Raw genomic sequence first — 16004 nt, 5'->3', positions numbered from 1 at the left:
CCTGCATTGAGGATGCTATTTTTTTTTCACATCAGTTAGAAAAAAAAAAAATCCTCCTTGCAGCCTTCCTTTAATCCAAGTACAGCTTTCTGAGAGCATTTTTTCCAGCAGTCTTTGGAGGAATAATAATCACTGTGATAGTAAAGGACCCTAAACAATCAGCAACTTTACCTTCTAATTATAGACCAATAGCTTCAATACCCCTTTTGCTAAGCTTACAGAAGGTTTGGTTACTTTAAAATTGGAGCTTTACCTGGCTAATTATAATATTTTGCATGGCTCAATCTGGGTTTTCGTTCAATGTATAGTACAGAAACAGTAATTAGTTCTCTATTAGAGTTCTGTTAAGTGAAGGGCAGAGTGCTCTGCTGCTCCAATTCAATCTTTCAGCAGCATTTGATTTGGTCAATCATGCCATTTTATTACAGGTCTTAGCAGATATTGGTAATGTTTTGAAGTGGATTCAAGGCTTTCTAACAAACAGGTCTCACAGGGTGAAGGTTAAAGATTATTTTTTTGTAAACATGGTTGAACCCTTGTGGTGTTCCTCAGGGTTCTCTTCCCTTTCCCCTATTTTATTTAACATCTTTTTACGATCATTGGGGTTCATGTTGGTGAACAATGGTTTCATAGTATATAGCTATGCAGATGATATTTCTGTTATTATCCCGTGTAATTCCATCTCTGAAATTGATATTTCAAGGCTACAGTACTGTATGGCCCTAATAAGGTAACTGGATGCTTCAGCATAAATTAAAACCCAGTGCTGATAAAACTAAGTTTTTATCTATTAATAGTAAACCAGATTCTATTCATTGGCTCCCTATCAAAGAACGAATAAATTTTAAGGTCCTCACATTGCTACATGTACAACCTGATTGACCTTCCAACCAGAAACAACTCTAAATCTTCTCGAACTTATCTGACTCTACATCTTCCCAACTGCAAAGGAGTTAAATACAAAACATATTATGCATCCAGTTTCTCTGTTATGGGTAGTCAACTCTGGAACACCTTGCCAAGAACTATTCGAAGAGTCAGTGACCTTTTACCCTTCCGGAAGTTGCTAAGAACTCACCTCTTCAAGCAAGCCTACACGAATGACCTGACTTAATCTAGAAATCCTACCTGGATCAGACTATAAAGACAGAACCTGGATTATGCTCCCCTACTCAATCCTCTATAAACTCATCCCTCTTCTAACCCTTACTAGTTTGCCTTACTTACAATACACTACCCATTACTCTCTCCCTCCTTCACTCCCTACCCGACTAGTCTCCTACCTCACCCATCTAATTTTCCCACATCTAATTAACTACCTCTTTCACTAAATGTAAGCTGTATCCATTCCTTGTTATTTTGTAAACCTGTTATACTATGTAAGCCGCATTGAACCTGCTAATAAGTGGGAAAGCGCGGGGTATAAGTGTTACAAATAAATAAATAGTGGTTAGAGAACCAGTCTTGACATCCAGAGGTGGCCGGTTCAAATCCCACTGCTGCTCTTTGTGATCTTGGGCAAGTCACTTAACCCTCTATTGCCTGAGGTATAAAATTAGATTGTGAGCCCTCCAGGGAAAGACATACCCAGTGTACCTGAATGTAACTCACCTTACACTACTAGTGAAAAAGGTGTGAGCAAATCCAAATAAATGTCAGGAAGTATTTTTTCACGGAGAGAGTAGTGGATGCTTGGAATGCCCTCCCGCGGGAGGTGGTGGAAATGAAAACGGTAACAGAATTCAAACACGCGTGGGATAAACATAAAGGAATCCTGTTCAGAAGGAATGGATCCTAAGGAGCTTAGCCGAGATTGGGTGACAGAGCTGGTGGCAGGAGGCGGGGATAGTGCTGGGCAGACTTACACGGTCTGTGCCCTGAAAAGGACAGGTACAAATCAAGGTAAGGTATACACATGAGTTCATCTTGTTGGGCAGACTGGATGGACCATGCAGGTCTTTTTCTGCTGTCATTTACTATGTAAATAAATGTTTAGGAGAAAGGCTAAGACTTTATTGTTTGAGAAGTTTGTTTTAAAAGAATTTTTATTCTGATTTGCTTGCTTGGTTACCCACTTTTAACTGTAAGGTATTAGCGGGAGGGATATAAGCTTGTATAGTAAAATGACCTGTTGTGTGGATTGTATTTTTTTCACCATATGGCACTTGTGTAGTAGCGATGGTATAACCACTAGCCATGACTAGGCATGTGCCTAGGAGAGCAGCTTCTAAGATGGCTGCTGTAAGAACCATCGAACCATCCTTTAACCTACAGGAAAAGTGGTAGGGAACTTAGAAAAATTGTGAACCACGAAGCAACACTGCTGTAGACATGGGAGTACAAAATACAATATTATAGCACAGTCACTCACATACTCTCTTGGTATCATACACTCAGTCTCACAGAGAGTCTGTCTCTCACACATTCTCTCTCGCACACACTCTATCTGTGTGAAACACTCTCTCTCACAGTGTCTCACATACACACTTGCACACACACACACACTCTCACAATTTCTTTCTCACTCTCACACACTCTATGTCTCACACTGTATCACATTCACTCTCTATGTGTCACACAGTCACTCACACACTCTCTTGGTCTCATACACTCAGTCTCACAGAGAGTCTTGTGTCTCACACACACTCTCTCTCGCACACACTGTATCTGTGTGAAACACACTCTCTCTCTCTCACTTGTACACACACACTCATTCTCACACACACACTCGCACCCAGACTCACTCTTTCTCTCACACAGACACTCGCACATCACTCTCTCTCACACAGTCACTCACACACAGGGTTACCATTCGTTCGGATTTCCCAGGACATGTCCTCTTTTTGAGGGCATGTCCGGGGCGTCCGGCGGATTTTGCATGCACGCACGTTTGTCCGGATTTCTGGACAAACGTAGGCGGGCGTGCGGTGGGCGGGCGATCGGCGCCGTGGGTCTGGTCTCCCGTCCCCCCTTCCCTTCCTTACCATGTTCCTTGGTGGTCTAGTGACGTCTTCGGGGCAGGAAAGAGCCCCCTCTTTCCTGCCCGGAGCGCTGCCTCCCTTGTCCATCATCCTTCTCGGTCTGGCTGGGGATTCAAAATGGCCGCCGAGAGTTGAAGTCTCATGAGGCCGCTTCAACTCTCGGCGGCCATTTTGAATCCCCAGCCAGACTGAGGAGGATGCAGCAGGCAAGGGCACACAGTGCTCCGGGCAGGAAAGAGAAGGCTCTTTCCTGCCCCGAAGAGAAGATGCCACTAGACCACCAGGGCTAGATAGTAAATGAGGGGGGGGGGGTATGTGACGGGGGCGCGAGGCAGTATGTGATGGGGGGAGGGGACTATGTGACGGGGGGGGCGGGGAATAGGGGGCGGAATGAGGACCTGAAAGGGGTGTGATGGGGGCGGGGTAGGGGGCATGACATGTGTCCTCTTTTTCAGAGTACACAAAATGGTAACCAATGTTGACAGGTGGGCGGTTTTCCGCGACCCGCCGCAGGAAATTTTTGCCTGCGGTGGGTTGCGGTTTTTTGGGCTTGTTTTGGGTCTTTTTTTCTGGCGGTTTTTTAAGTGGTTTTTTCGGCCACGGGGGCGGGGCTAGTGGCGTTTTGGGTGGGGTTAGTGACGTTCTGGGCGGGGCTGATGATGGGGGTGGGGCCGGTGGGGCGGGGTTCATGACAGCGGGGGTGGGGTGATGACGCGGGGGTGGGGGTGTCAGGGGCGGGGTTGACTTTGGGCGGGTTTGGGGCTGGTTTGGGTGGGGAAAAATGTTTCCACCTGGCACACACACTCCGAGGAAATCCTTGCTAGCGCCCATTTCATTTGTGTCAGAAACGGGCCTTTTTTTTTTTTTTTTTTTTTTACTAGTGTAATATAAAAGAAAAGGGTTGGAGGTAGCGGTAGGGAACTTTTAAGCAGCTGTTTTACCTGGGAAATGACGAGAAGCGTTAAAGATTAAAATAAGTGCACAGATATTTTTACTCCATGGCGTACCCTCCCTCCCTTTCTTCTCTCCGCCCTCCGGCGTTTGTTTCCGGCCGGGCCACTTTCAGTGTTGCATTTTTTCATGATTCCTCGGAGATTCTCGGGGACGACGTCGTCGTCACTCGGTTTCAGGTTCTCCCTCTTCTGCCGTCACTGCGCGCGAGAGCTGCCTCGCCTCCCACCCCCTTCCCTCTCCGTAATCGCGCGGCGGTGGGTGGCTCGTGGCCGCCTGCTCTCAATTTCCCGCCCCCTGCAGGCGGTCAGACTCAGCGCAGCTGCTGCCACTGACTGTTCAGTCTCTTTTCTTCCTGCTGTTGCGCGGCCTCACTTCCGGGTTGGCGGTGACTGAGCCACTGACTGAAGCTGCCGCCCGACAGCTGAACGGCAATTGGGAGCAGGCTGACGGTGGCACCGGGACTCTTTTGACAGGGCTTCTTCCGCCCGTAGTCGGCGTTTGCCACGTAGCCTCTATTACAAATATTAAACCGGGGCTGCCCGGAATCAGCCCTGCCTCTACCCCCCCGGCCCACCGTGCGGCAGGGGGCAACACCCCCACCAAGTAAGGCGATGGGAAGCGTTATTCTGCTTACCCTGAGGTTATGCAGTTTGCATGTGTGACTTAGAGGCATATTTTCAAAGCACTTTGGGAGGCTAAGTGCTTTGAAAATAAGCCTCTTTGTGTTCTACTCTTTTGCAGTCACAGCTATTAGTTATGCTGTCGGCCTTTATTTTTGTTTTTGTAGTGGGTGAGTGTTAATTAGGCAGCGTTACTAGTTTTATTTTTAGCTTTTGAGGTTTACATTGAAAAGTCTCTGCCAAGAATGAATCTCGCTAGGTTCCTTTATATCGCAAATGCTATGCAAAATCTGATTCTGTATTTTCATTACTACAACTACTGCAAATCATTTCTATAGGCTTATTAGGCGTATCATTAGTATTATGCTAACATTTTGTTATATCCCTGGTACTTGAATTCCAGTGCTGTTAAATGTGGATATTTCTGATACTGTTTCAGGGTAGTTCTATTATTAGGTTTCAGTTCATCTCATTTATTGTATTTATGTTTGTTCTTGGTTATTTTACTATTGTTATGCTATTAACAAAATTGTTAGTTTTTTGTTAAAACTGTACCTGCTGTACACCGCCTTGAGTGAATCTTTTCATAAAGGTGGTTAATAAATCCCAATAAATTACTACATTGGACACAAGCTGCCGTTGCAAGTTATATATTGGGTCAGTTTTTATGGCTTTAGGTTGGATGTGATTGCATTGACCTTCGTTGGCTTTGTCTTACTTCACAATCCTATTCCAGTGTGAAACAGAGGGCTTTCTTCAGGGCTATCAGATGAAACGAATCTGTTTTAAAGTTGTGTGATACTATTTATTTATTTGTAACATTTGTAGCCCACATTTTCCCACCTATTTGTAGGCTTAATGTGGCTTACATAGTACCAGAGAGGCATTTGTAGACTCCGGTGTGAACAAATACAAAGTGGTGATGTGGTAAGATAAAGTTCGTGTGGCACAGCCACATTAGGGCATCATATAATGGAGAAGTTGTGTTATGTCCTTTATGTACTTTAGTTTTGTTGTGTTGCAGAGATCAGGCATTCATGTTGGTTTTTAGTGTTTTCCGGAAGTTTAGGTGATCATACATAGTTTTCAAGGCTTTTGGTAATGCATTCCACAGTTGTGTGCTTACGTAGGAAAAACTGGATACGTAGGTTGATTTGTATTTGAGTCCTTTGCAACTTGGGTAGTGCAGATTTAGGTACGTTCGTGTTGATTCAGATGTGTTTCTAGTTGTTAGGTCAATCAAGTCTGTCCTGTATCCCGGGGCTTCGCCGTAGATGATTTTGTGAACCAGAGTGCAGATTTTGAAAGCAATGCATTCTTTGATCGGGAGTCAGTGTAGTTTTTCACGGAGGGGTTTTGCGCTCTCAAATCGGGTTTTTCCAAAGATAAGCCTGGCTGCCGTGTTTTGAGCGGTCTGAAGTTTCTTTAAGGTTTGTTCTTTACATCCCACATAAATTCCATTGCAGTAGTCTACATGGCTTAGTACCATTGATTGTACCAGGTTGCAAAATGTTTCCCTCGGGAAGAATTGCTTCACACGTTTGAGCTTCCACATTGAGTGGAACATTTTCTTTGTCGTGGATATCACTTGGCTCTCTAGTGTTAGGTAGCGGTCCATTGTAATGCTGAGGATTTTCGGCTGTCTGAGATAGGGAGGGTGTAATCTGGGGTGTTGATTATGGGGTTGTCCACGCTGTGTTGATCCTACATGACTTCTGATATTATTGTAGCAGCACTTCTTCAAGCCATTATTTAATCTGCTACGGGGTGGTGGTGGTGTCAGGGGAACTAGGAGTAGGGGAAGATACTACAAGTGGAATCTGTCCAGTAGCAGGTGATATCATGCAGGAGTTGGAGGTGGGGTATAGTGAAGATAAGAAGAGGTCTGGCTAAAGAGGTTTAATTGACAGGAGACGGCATCACATGACAAGGCCGAAGGTGTAGCTGCCATCTGGATACCCTCAAACCAAAGCAAACTATTTGTCCACACTGAGCCGTGCTTAGTCAGGCCTTATTTCTGATAAGCGTTTACTATTGTTTTGGGTAACTCAGTATGGCATCAGGTTCCGCCTACTGGCTTCAGGCCATATAATGGGCCAAGCACCCTCCTGCTGTTTCCTGTCAATTAAACCTCCTTGGGTCTAGCTTGGTCTAAGGTAAAGAGAGAGAGAGTGTGTGTGTAGGGAAGGGGGTGGGCGTGGTGGTGATCTTGAGTGCCACATTGGAATTCAGGAAAAAGGAATGGAGGGGGGGGGGGGGGGGTTGAGAGATTCGGGACTTGGAGAAACAGAACAAAGCCGCCTTTACTACTGAAAACCTAAGCCGGCTCGGAGCAGGTTTTAGAATAGTGAGAAATCCTCTCTTCAAACACCCTAACACCTGCTCCGAGCTGGTGTTAGGTTTTCAGTGGTAAAGGCAGCTTTGTTTTGTGCACTGTTCTCTCAGCATTGGGAGGGAATAGGAAATGACCTCATTAACATATATTTGACTATATTTGCTTGCTATTTGCACTAATCTTTGGTGCGCACATTGTCTCCTGCGCTACAGCCCAGTGAGCATTCTGTGCTTATTAACGCCAGCACTAGTCTGGTGCTAATTGCCTCTAGCGCTGGCGTTACACTTTGAACATCAGCTTGTTGGCATCTTAGTTTGAACCCCTCCCTAAGCTCAATCTCCACCCCTCCCCCACCCCAAGCAGGTTCAACCTCAAGTTCTCTCTGTACCTTCTCCAGGGTGGACAGCTCCCAGGTTTTTCTTCTCACCCTCCCTGTCCTCCAAGATTCGCCTGTGTCATCTTTGAAAAATTGATCATATTACATCATATTTAAAAGATCATTGGCTACTGCTCTGTTGCCACGTTCAACATAGACATCTTTTACTGACATTTTGCGCCAGCTCGGAGCAGGCGTTAGGGTGGTTGAAGAGAGGATTTCTCACTATTCTTTCTTTAAAATCTGCTGGTTTTCATTTCTTTTGGAAGTAGAAGAAAGCCTTTGCAAGACTTGTAAGCACTGGTACTAAGAAATTTATTTATTCAAAACTTAATATACTGCTGTAGCTGACAAACGGATTATAGTGGTTTACAAACAAATTCACCCTCCTCTCACCTACCCACACCTATCCTGTTAGACTATCAATGAAATGCTTTGATGTCCCCATGCATACCTCCTACCCACCCCCCACCCTGCTAGACTGTCAATGAGATGGTTGAATGTTTCACTTATATATACTATCAGCTACTACATTTGCTTATTTCCGATCTGACGAAGAAGGGCAACCTTCGAAAGCTAATCAAGAAATGTCCAATAAAAAAGGTATCATCTTATTTTCTTTTCCATGTTTTATTTTGTTTGATCTCTATGCTAAACAAATTCAAAAGCATAAGATATGATAGAAAAGAACTCATACACACAAATAAAATCAGATAAAAGCCGTAGTGACAACTGTCATACATACCTGCCATCTGCCAGGCACTCGTCCTCAACAGAACCGCCTCACTCGATGGAATATGCCTTTTGGAATAACCATGCTTTTAATAGTGCTTTAAATCTTTTAAAATTGCATTTGCCGTGTATAGCTAATGTTGCGGAATTCCAAAGATGTGGGGCATCAAAGAAAAAAATGCACTGTGACATGTAGTTTCAAGTTGGGCAGATTGAGGCCCAGGTAGGACCATACAATGATCTTTAATGGATCGAAGAATACGAGCTGAGGAATGTGGTATTGTTAGTGAAGAAAGATAAATTGGAGTGCCCCGTCTAACGGCTTTAAAGGCCAAAAACAGCACTTTGAATTGAATACAAAAGTTTACCAGGAACCAGTGGTGGTCTTTCAAAGCAGGTGAAACATGATCAGATTTCCTGAGACGACATAAAAGACGAATAGCTGTGTTCTGTAACGACAGGAGTCGCTTAAGTATTGAGTTAGAAGTCCCTAAGTAGATAATGTTGCAGTAATCTAAGTGAGACAAAAAGAGGGAAAAGATTAAAGAATGAAATGTCATGATCAAATACAGAATGGACCGTTTGTAACTGGTGTAAAAGAAAAAAACCTGAGATTTGCACGAAGAAGAGATTTGAGGCTCAAATGAAAGAAATGTGCGTGAGTCCGAGGAAGCCTGAAAGCGAAAGAACAGATTGGCGCCTGTTTCCTGTGCTCAAATGTAAGCCTTCCAAGTTAATAGATAAATTAAAAATTGAAAAGCTTATATTCAAAGCTGCACAAAACAGGTGCTAAATGTGTGCTTCTCTTTCAGGCTTGCCTGGCGCATGTGCACAAGGGCTGAACTTACTGCAAAACTCTTCTATGCATGCGCCAAGCATGTTCACCCCCCCCCCCCCCCCCAGCTTTTGCTTTTACAGCATGCATATAATTTGAATACCTGGTGGTATGGGTTCTGTGCTGTTGGCTTTACTGCAGGAATTCTGAGCATTGGCCTGTGAATGAGGCTGCAGGGGGAGAGGAGGGGTGTTGAGCAAGAGGAGAGAGAAATTGTGTGTGTGTGTGTGGGGGGGGGGGGGTGTCGGGCCTGGGGCAGGGATGATCCATGCCTTTATGTTAGGGGAATTCTACACAAAACAGTTGCAAATGAACCTTTTTCGGAGATGGGAAGGCAGTAGAACTAGAGGACATGAATTGAGGTTGAAGGGGGGCAGACTCAGGACTAGTGTCAGGAAGTATTTTTTCATGGAGAGGGTGGTGGTGGAGATGAAAACGGTAATGGAATTCAAACATGCGTGGGATAAACACAAAGGAATCCTGTTTAGAAGGAATGGTTCCGTAGAATCTTAGCGGAGTTTGGGTGGTGACGCCGGTAATTGGGGAAACAAAACGGGAGCTGGGCAGAGTTCTACGGTTTATGCCCTGATCGTGACTCAATAGATGGGGATAGGCTGGAGTGTAAATTTTAAGGGGCTTCGACATTATGATCTGTGCCCTGAGAATGGCAAGGACAAATCAAACTTGGGCATACATATAAAGTATCTTCTTGGGCAGACAGGATGGACTGTACAGGTCTTTATCTGCTGTCATTTACTATGTTACTAAATAGAGACTGTACACTTTTAGCAGGAAGTTTCAAAATGTTGGGTGTGTTGAAGTTTGTCTCTTGTGGATAAAACAAAGGTCTGCAACAGGTTGGAAACTTGAGATGAAAAATAAAATTAGGAATGATCTAATTAAAGCTCAAGGAGTGGCCAAAATGGAAGTACAATAGAAAATGGGCAGGTCGTGCATTTGGAGCACAGAAATCTAAAGCAGCAGTATATACATGATGAGGGAAAGTGAAGAATTAATGTTTATGAACCAGGAGGGAGAGATTGGGGTGACCCTATCCAACAATCTTAAGGTAGCAAAAAAGTATGACAAGGCAGTAGTGAGGACTATATAAAAAAAAAAAAAAAGCTTGGGTAAACAGATGGTCATCTGTGGTGCTTATCTGTTCCGTTCTCTTTAATAAGTCCTGCAAAATGAGACTTTGAGGCCTAAGTGTGCATACCCAAGGGAGGAAGGGGGATACCGCAAGGGACTACTGATCTACCACAAACAAGAAAGAAAGTCTTAAAGACAGGAGGGCAGACTGCCAGTAGCATAAGTAGCAGACTGCCCATGGGTGGGAATATTGTGGGATATAAATGCTATAAATAAATAAGGAAATGGAGTGGATACACGGAACAGCTTTCCAGTGCGGGTTATAAACAGTAAGTGAATTCAGGAAAGCCTGTGGGGAGAGAGAGAGGATGGAACCTCTGGAGGAATGATAGAATTGTTAACAAAGTATAAAACATACCTTTTTCTTTTATGTTTTTAACTGTTACTCAAAGGTACTGATTATATTTCAGACAAAGTTTATACTGTAATTTAAAATGCAGTGTGCAGAATTCCATAGCAGACTACAATAATGCATTTTGCATCTGGGCAGCCTCCAAATACTTCATTGTTTTTACATTATTTTCTAATTTGCCAGTAGTTAGTATCCCATCCAGTGTCTGATCAGGCTTTCTTCTCGTTCAATTGCCCTGCCTGCACCCTAATTCTTCTAATTAAGAGCTCTTATAATTTGCCCGTCTCCTCTTAATGGCATTGCATTTAATACCATTAGCTTTTTGTTGTTAGCTATTTACTCATCTCTTTGTAGGCTTGGAGGCATATTTTCAAAGCACTTAGACTTGCAAACTTCCATAGTAACCTATAGAACTTTGTAAGTCTAAGTGCTTTGAAAATGAACCCTGTAGTGTACTTTCCTCTTGTGTTCACTCGTAGCATTCTTATGTTTCAATATTTTTATTAAGTTTTCAACAGGATACGGGAAACAGAAACAAACCTTGATACTAGTCTCTTCATGTTCAAGTGTACAGCGCTGCGTACGTCTAGTAGCGCTATAGAAATGATAAGTAGTAGTAGTAGTCTTTGGGAATCCGGAATCTTGCTACTCTTTCGGATTCCGGAATCTTGCTACTCTTTGTCCTTATACCTTATTTGTCCTGTTTGTCTGTCTTGATTAGATTGTAAGCTCTGTCGAGCAGGTACTGTCTGTTCATATTCAAGTGTACAGCGCTGCGTACGTCTAGTAGCGCTATAGAAATGATAAGTAGTAGTAGTAGAGTAGCAATCCAAGGGAATGTGGAGAGCCTGGGCTCTTATGACCCTCCACAAGATATCAGTAGGCAGAGCAAAACAGTCCGAAATATAACCTCAGTCCTCCCCATAGCATTTTTTTCATTATTTTTTAAAATTAAATTATATATATTATACAACTCAGAGCAATAATACAAGAAATTGGAAATGCCACATAATGAAATGTTCAAAGTTATCCATAACTGAAATATATTCAACACTTTCGTCCACTATATATTAGGTAAATTAGATCCAAGAAAGGAAAAATAATACTTAACATTGTATTTAGGAAGTAATTAGTAAATTAATGCTACCCAGGTAGCCTACTCCAAGCTGTCTTACAGTGTACATCTGTGCCTAGACCATAACATTAACCTCTTCTTTAGACAGCAAAAAATCTTCTAACTGCTTGGGGTCAAAGAATTGAAATTGTTTAGACTGAAATATACAGCATATATAAGGAAATTTAAGTACAAAATTTGCACCTAATGCCAAAGTCCTTGGGCGCAAAACTAAAAAGGCTTTACGCCTTTTCTGTGTTTCTCTAGATAAATCTGGATAAATTCTTATTTTAGACCCCAAGAATAGAGAATCCAAATGATGAAAGGAAAGTCTCAGTACTGCATCTCGATCCATCTCCAGGGCAAAGGAAACCACTACAGTATTTCTCTGAGTAATTACCTCTAATGAGGTTTCCAAAAAAGATGTGAGGTTCATAGCATCTCCTACTTGGGTTTCAGATGTTCCAGGCAAAGATTTTACGTTAATCTGTAAATACTGCGCCTGAGTTATAGGAGGCAGAGAGTCCCCAGCCATACCTAGTATTTCAACCAAGTATTTTTTAACCATCTCTGTAGGTGTAATTAAAGGTGATCTAGGAAAATTCGTCAGCCTCCAATTAAGCCTCCTAGATTGATTTTCTAAGTATTCTAAACGGCGAAAGGTAAAGTTTCTTTCTTTAATTGAGACCTGTCCCACAGATTCTAAGTTTTGAATTTTCTGATCTAAAAGTTTCAATTCAGAGGATTGTCGAGCAGTCGCCTGTGCCTGGATAATGGCTGCTTCAGACAATACCTTAATTTCACTAGTGGTTTTAGTTATCAATACTTGTAAAGAAGATTGAATGTTAAATGTCAGGTCCCAGAGTGACTCCATTGTCACTACGGCTAGTTTTGCTATGGTCCCCAAAGAGAAAACAGGAAGGGGAGCATCAGTAGACTGTTTCAGAGTACTCGCTATCTGTGATGGCAATATTTGTATTGCTAGTTGTTCTTCCAGCCTGGTGCTCCTAGCCGTTTCTCCCAGCGTGGGCGGGTTCCCTCCCTGCATAGTCAGGTCCCCTACATTCGGAGCCTGTGCTGCCAGACTTGACTCCGCGCTGTCCCTTCCTGGCTAGGGGGGGAGCTGCACGTTGGACGGGGCACAAGGAAACCCCGTTGACACTGCTGGCCAGTGCTGAGGCGCCAGCTCCAATGGCAGGAGAAGAGGCCGCTAACCTGAACTGATCCAAGGTCGTCTGGTGGTGGTTGGGTCCCGGTGGAGGTTGAGGGATTCTCCCGCACCTTCCCCCTCCTTTTCCCCATTGTCTGCGGGGGTCCGGAGCCTCTCCCAACAGCGCTTCAATCAGGTAACTGGGCAAGTCTGGTGCGATTAAACGCTATTCCGCCATCTTGGATCCTTCCCCCACAGCATTTTTATATAATCTGCTTTGTGCCTTTCGATAGGAAAAGGTTAAATATCAAAGAAATATTTCCTGTCCTTTACATTCTCCATTCCAGCCTCAGACTTGCTGAATCAGGCCCAATTTTGCTAATGTCAGATATGTAACTGGATCTGCTTCACTTAAATTGCTGCAGCAGTAGCAATAAGTTATGGTTTAGTTTCCTGTGCCCAGAGTTGTCTAGTTGGAAGGGAAGGAGTTCCTTTTATCCCTTTATTTCAGTTCTCTAAAGATTTTTGGAACTTCGATCCATTTTCTGCGCAGTGCTGAATGTCTTAGAGATGTGCAAATGAAACAAATATTAGTATAGTGGGTAAAGGCATTGCTTTTTTTGCTTAATACTTTTTCTTAACAAACATGACCTTTTATGTGCATGTGTGTGTTTTCTTTTGTAATTTGCTTAGTTTTAAGTAGAATATAAATAATACTAGCCTTTGAGCCCGTAAAAATGGGCTATTATAGGAAGGGGGGGTTGAAAGGCCCGCCCCCGCTGCCGAGTTCGCCGCTGCCCCTCCCTCTCCGAATTCGGGCCCCCCCCCCCCCCCCCGAGCCGTCACCATCCACCTTCCACCCGGCCGGGCCCTCGCTCCGCTATTGAAACAGCGAGGGTCTGGGAACGCAGCACTGAGCTCTGCTGAGCTGCCGACGTCGGCCTTCGTTCTTCTTCTCTGCCTGTCCCGCCCTCGTGTGACGTAACGTCGTCGAGACGTCAGACTCACAGAAGCAGAAGCCTGCGCGGCCACATTGATGATCTGCAAGGGCCGACTTCTACATGGAATGTTGCTAGTGGAATAGCAACATTCCATGTAGAATCTCAAATAGTAGCAACAGTGGAGGAGTGGCCTAGTGGTTAGGGTGGTGGACTTTGGTCCTGGGGAACTGAGGAACTGAGTTCCATTCCCACTTCAGGCACAGGCAGCTCCTTGTGACTCTGGGCAAGTCAGTTAACCCTCCATTGCCCCATGTAAGCCGCATTGAGCCTGCCTTGCGTGGGAAAGCGCAGGGTACAAATGTAACAAAAATAAAATAGATACTATTGGAGATTCTACATGGACTGTTGCTACTACTGGAGATTCTACATGGAATGTTGCTATTCCACTAGCAACATTCCATGTAGAAGGCTGCGCAGGCTTCTGCTTCTGTGAGTCTGACGTCCTGCACGTACAGAAGCCTGCGCAGCCTTCTACATGGAATGTTGCTAGTGGAATAGCAACATTCCATTTAGAATCTCAAATAGTAGCAACAGTGGAGGAGTGGCCTAGCGACAGTGGAGGAGTGGCCTAGTGGTTAGAGTGGTGGACTTTGGTCCTGGGGAACTGAGGAACTGAGTTTGATTCCCACTTCAGGCACAGGCAGCTCCTTGTGACTCTGGGCAAATCACTTAACCCTCCATTGCCCCATGTAAGCCGCATTGAATGAGTGGGAAAGCGTGGGGTACAAATGTAACAAACAAAAAAAATATGCTAAACATGTAAGTAGCAGTCATCACAACATTGCTTTAGACTAGGAAGGAAAAAGGCCTCAAAGAGCTCCAGGACATAATCAATCCTCTAGAGCTAAACAGATCAATAAGATCAACTCTTCATCATTGGCCACCAAAAAAACCTTCCGGAATTGCAATAAATTGTATGGCCATAACCAATCTCTGTATTCTTAATTTGCACACACATTTTTTTAATCTTTAAATATCTTATACTGATAATGCTAGTTGCCTATTAAAGTGCAAGGTAAAGGCAAAAAACAGGCAAAAATATGCAATCGCTTGGCTGCTCTGCCCATGCTCTACCGGCTGATTCTCCGACTATTTTACGGGGGATTAGAGAATTCAAGTGAACTGCAATGAGCAGCTCATTTGCATTCCCTTTCCTTGATGCATTGCCGTTCCCTACCGATTCGCTATGGAATCGGTAAGGGAAGGGCTCTTTACGTGGGGTTAGTGCATCTGCCCCTCAGTCTCATACTTTATTTTCCTTTAATATCACTATGATCATGTAACCTGTCTCCTCAAGTAATTTCATTGTTCCCTTTTAGCTTCTACAGAGAGAGTTCAAGCTTCACTTATACACCTATAGATCCATTAACTCTTCCTTTCCTCACTACCTATCATCTTTATTCATGCACTGTGTCATCTGACAAGTCTCTTATCTGTTCCTTTCTTCTCTGTCTACTCCTTATTCCGTGCTTTCCTCCTTGCTACACTGTGTGTCATGCTCCCCTGGGCATCTGCAGTCTAAAAATGCACCTTTTTGGGTTGTTTCTTTATAATAAATAGTCTTATAGGCTTTATCTGTTCTTTTGATTAGACTGTAAGCTGGACTGAGCAGGCAGGGGCTGTCTCTAATGTACCTAGTGTACCTGAGTGTAACTCATGTTGACCTTGAGTTACTTCTGAAAAAAGTATGAGCTAGACCTAAATAAATAATGGGTATTTGTATAGTGCTGCATACGTCTAATAGTGCTTTAGAAATTAGCAGTACCATTTTAGGAAGCTTGGAATTAGATAATGTTGTGGTAAAAAGCTTTGTTTCTGTTCAAATCCGCGCAAACATGCAATATTAGTTCACCACCATCAAATGGGTTTGATTATAATATGATTTTGTGCTGGCTTAGGCTGTAAAACTAGAGAATGAGATGGATGCATTAAAGTGAAATTTGAATCCCTTGAAGTACTGGCATGTAATTAATGCGAATGGTACATATAGGAACATGACAACAGGTACAATCCAAACGATCCATTCTGCCCATCCTCAGCATTTGCTGTCTCTTTCCCTAAGAGTTTCCATGTGCCTGTCCCATGCTTTCTTAAATTTAGACACAGTCCTTGTCTTCACCACCTCCACGCTATTCCATGCGACCACCACCCTTTCCGTTAAAAAGTATTTCCTTAGATTACTCCTGAGCCTATAACGTCTTAACTTCATCTTATGCCCTCTCATACTTTTTAAAATGTCTCTATCATATCCTCTCTCTCCCACCTTTCTTCCAGAGTCTACATATTGAGGTCTATAAGTCTGTCCTCATATGCTTTGACAGACACCACTGACCAATTTTGTATCTGCCCTCTGGACTGACTCCATCTGCTTATATATTCTCGTAGCTGCGGACTCCAGAATT

At 43.6% G+C, this 16004-nt stretch overlaps 1 protein-coding gene across 1 annotated transcript in view; it reads left to right on the top strand.

The window, feature by feature from the left end:
- The first annotated feature begins 4285 nt into the window (after positions 1–4285).
- The window catches only part of LOC115459592 (coiled-coil domain-containing protein 186-like), a 193876-nt gene continuing 182157 nt past the window's right edge, over positions 4286–16004 (top strand). The window contains exon 1 of the mRNA XM_030189400.1: positions 4286–4538. The gene's annotated coding sequence lies outside the window, so the exon portion shown is untranslated. The remainder of the gene's footprint in view (positions 4539–16004) is intronic.

This window comes from Microcaecilia unicolor, unplaced genomic scaffold, assembly GCF_901765095.1.
Source record: "Microcaecilia unicolor unplaced genomic scaffold, aMicUni1.1, whole genome shotgun sequence".
NCBI classification, from domain to species: Eukaryota; Metazoa; Chordata; class Amphibia; order Gymnophiona; family Siphonopidae; genus Microcaecilia; species Microcaecilia unicolor.
The sequence above is the reverse complement of the archived record's forward strand: the minus strand, read 5'-3'. Positions and strand labels throughout refer to the sequence as shown.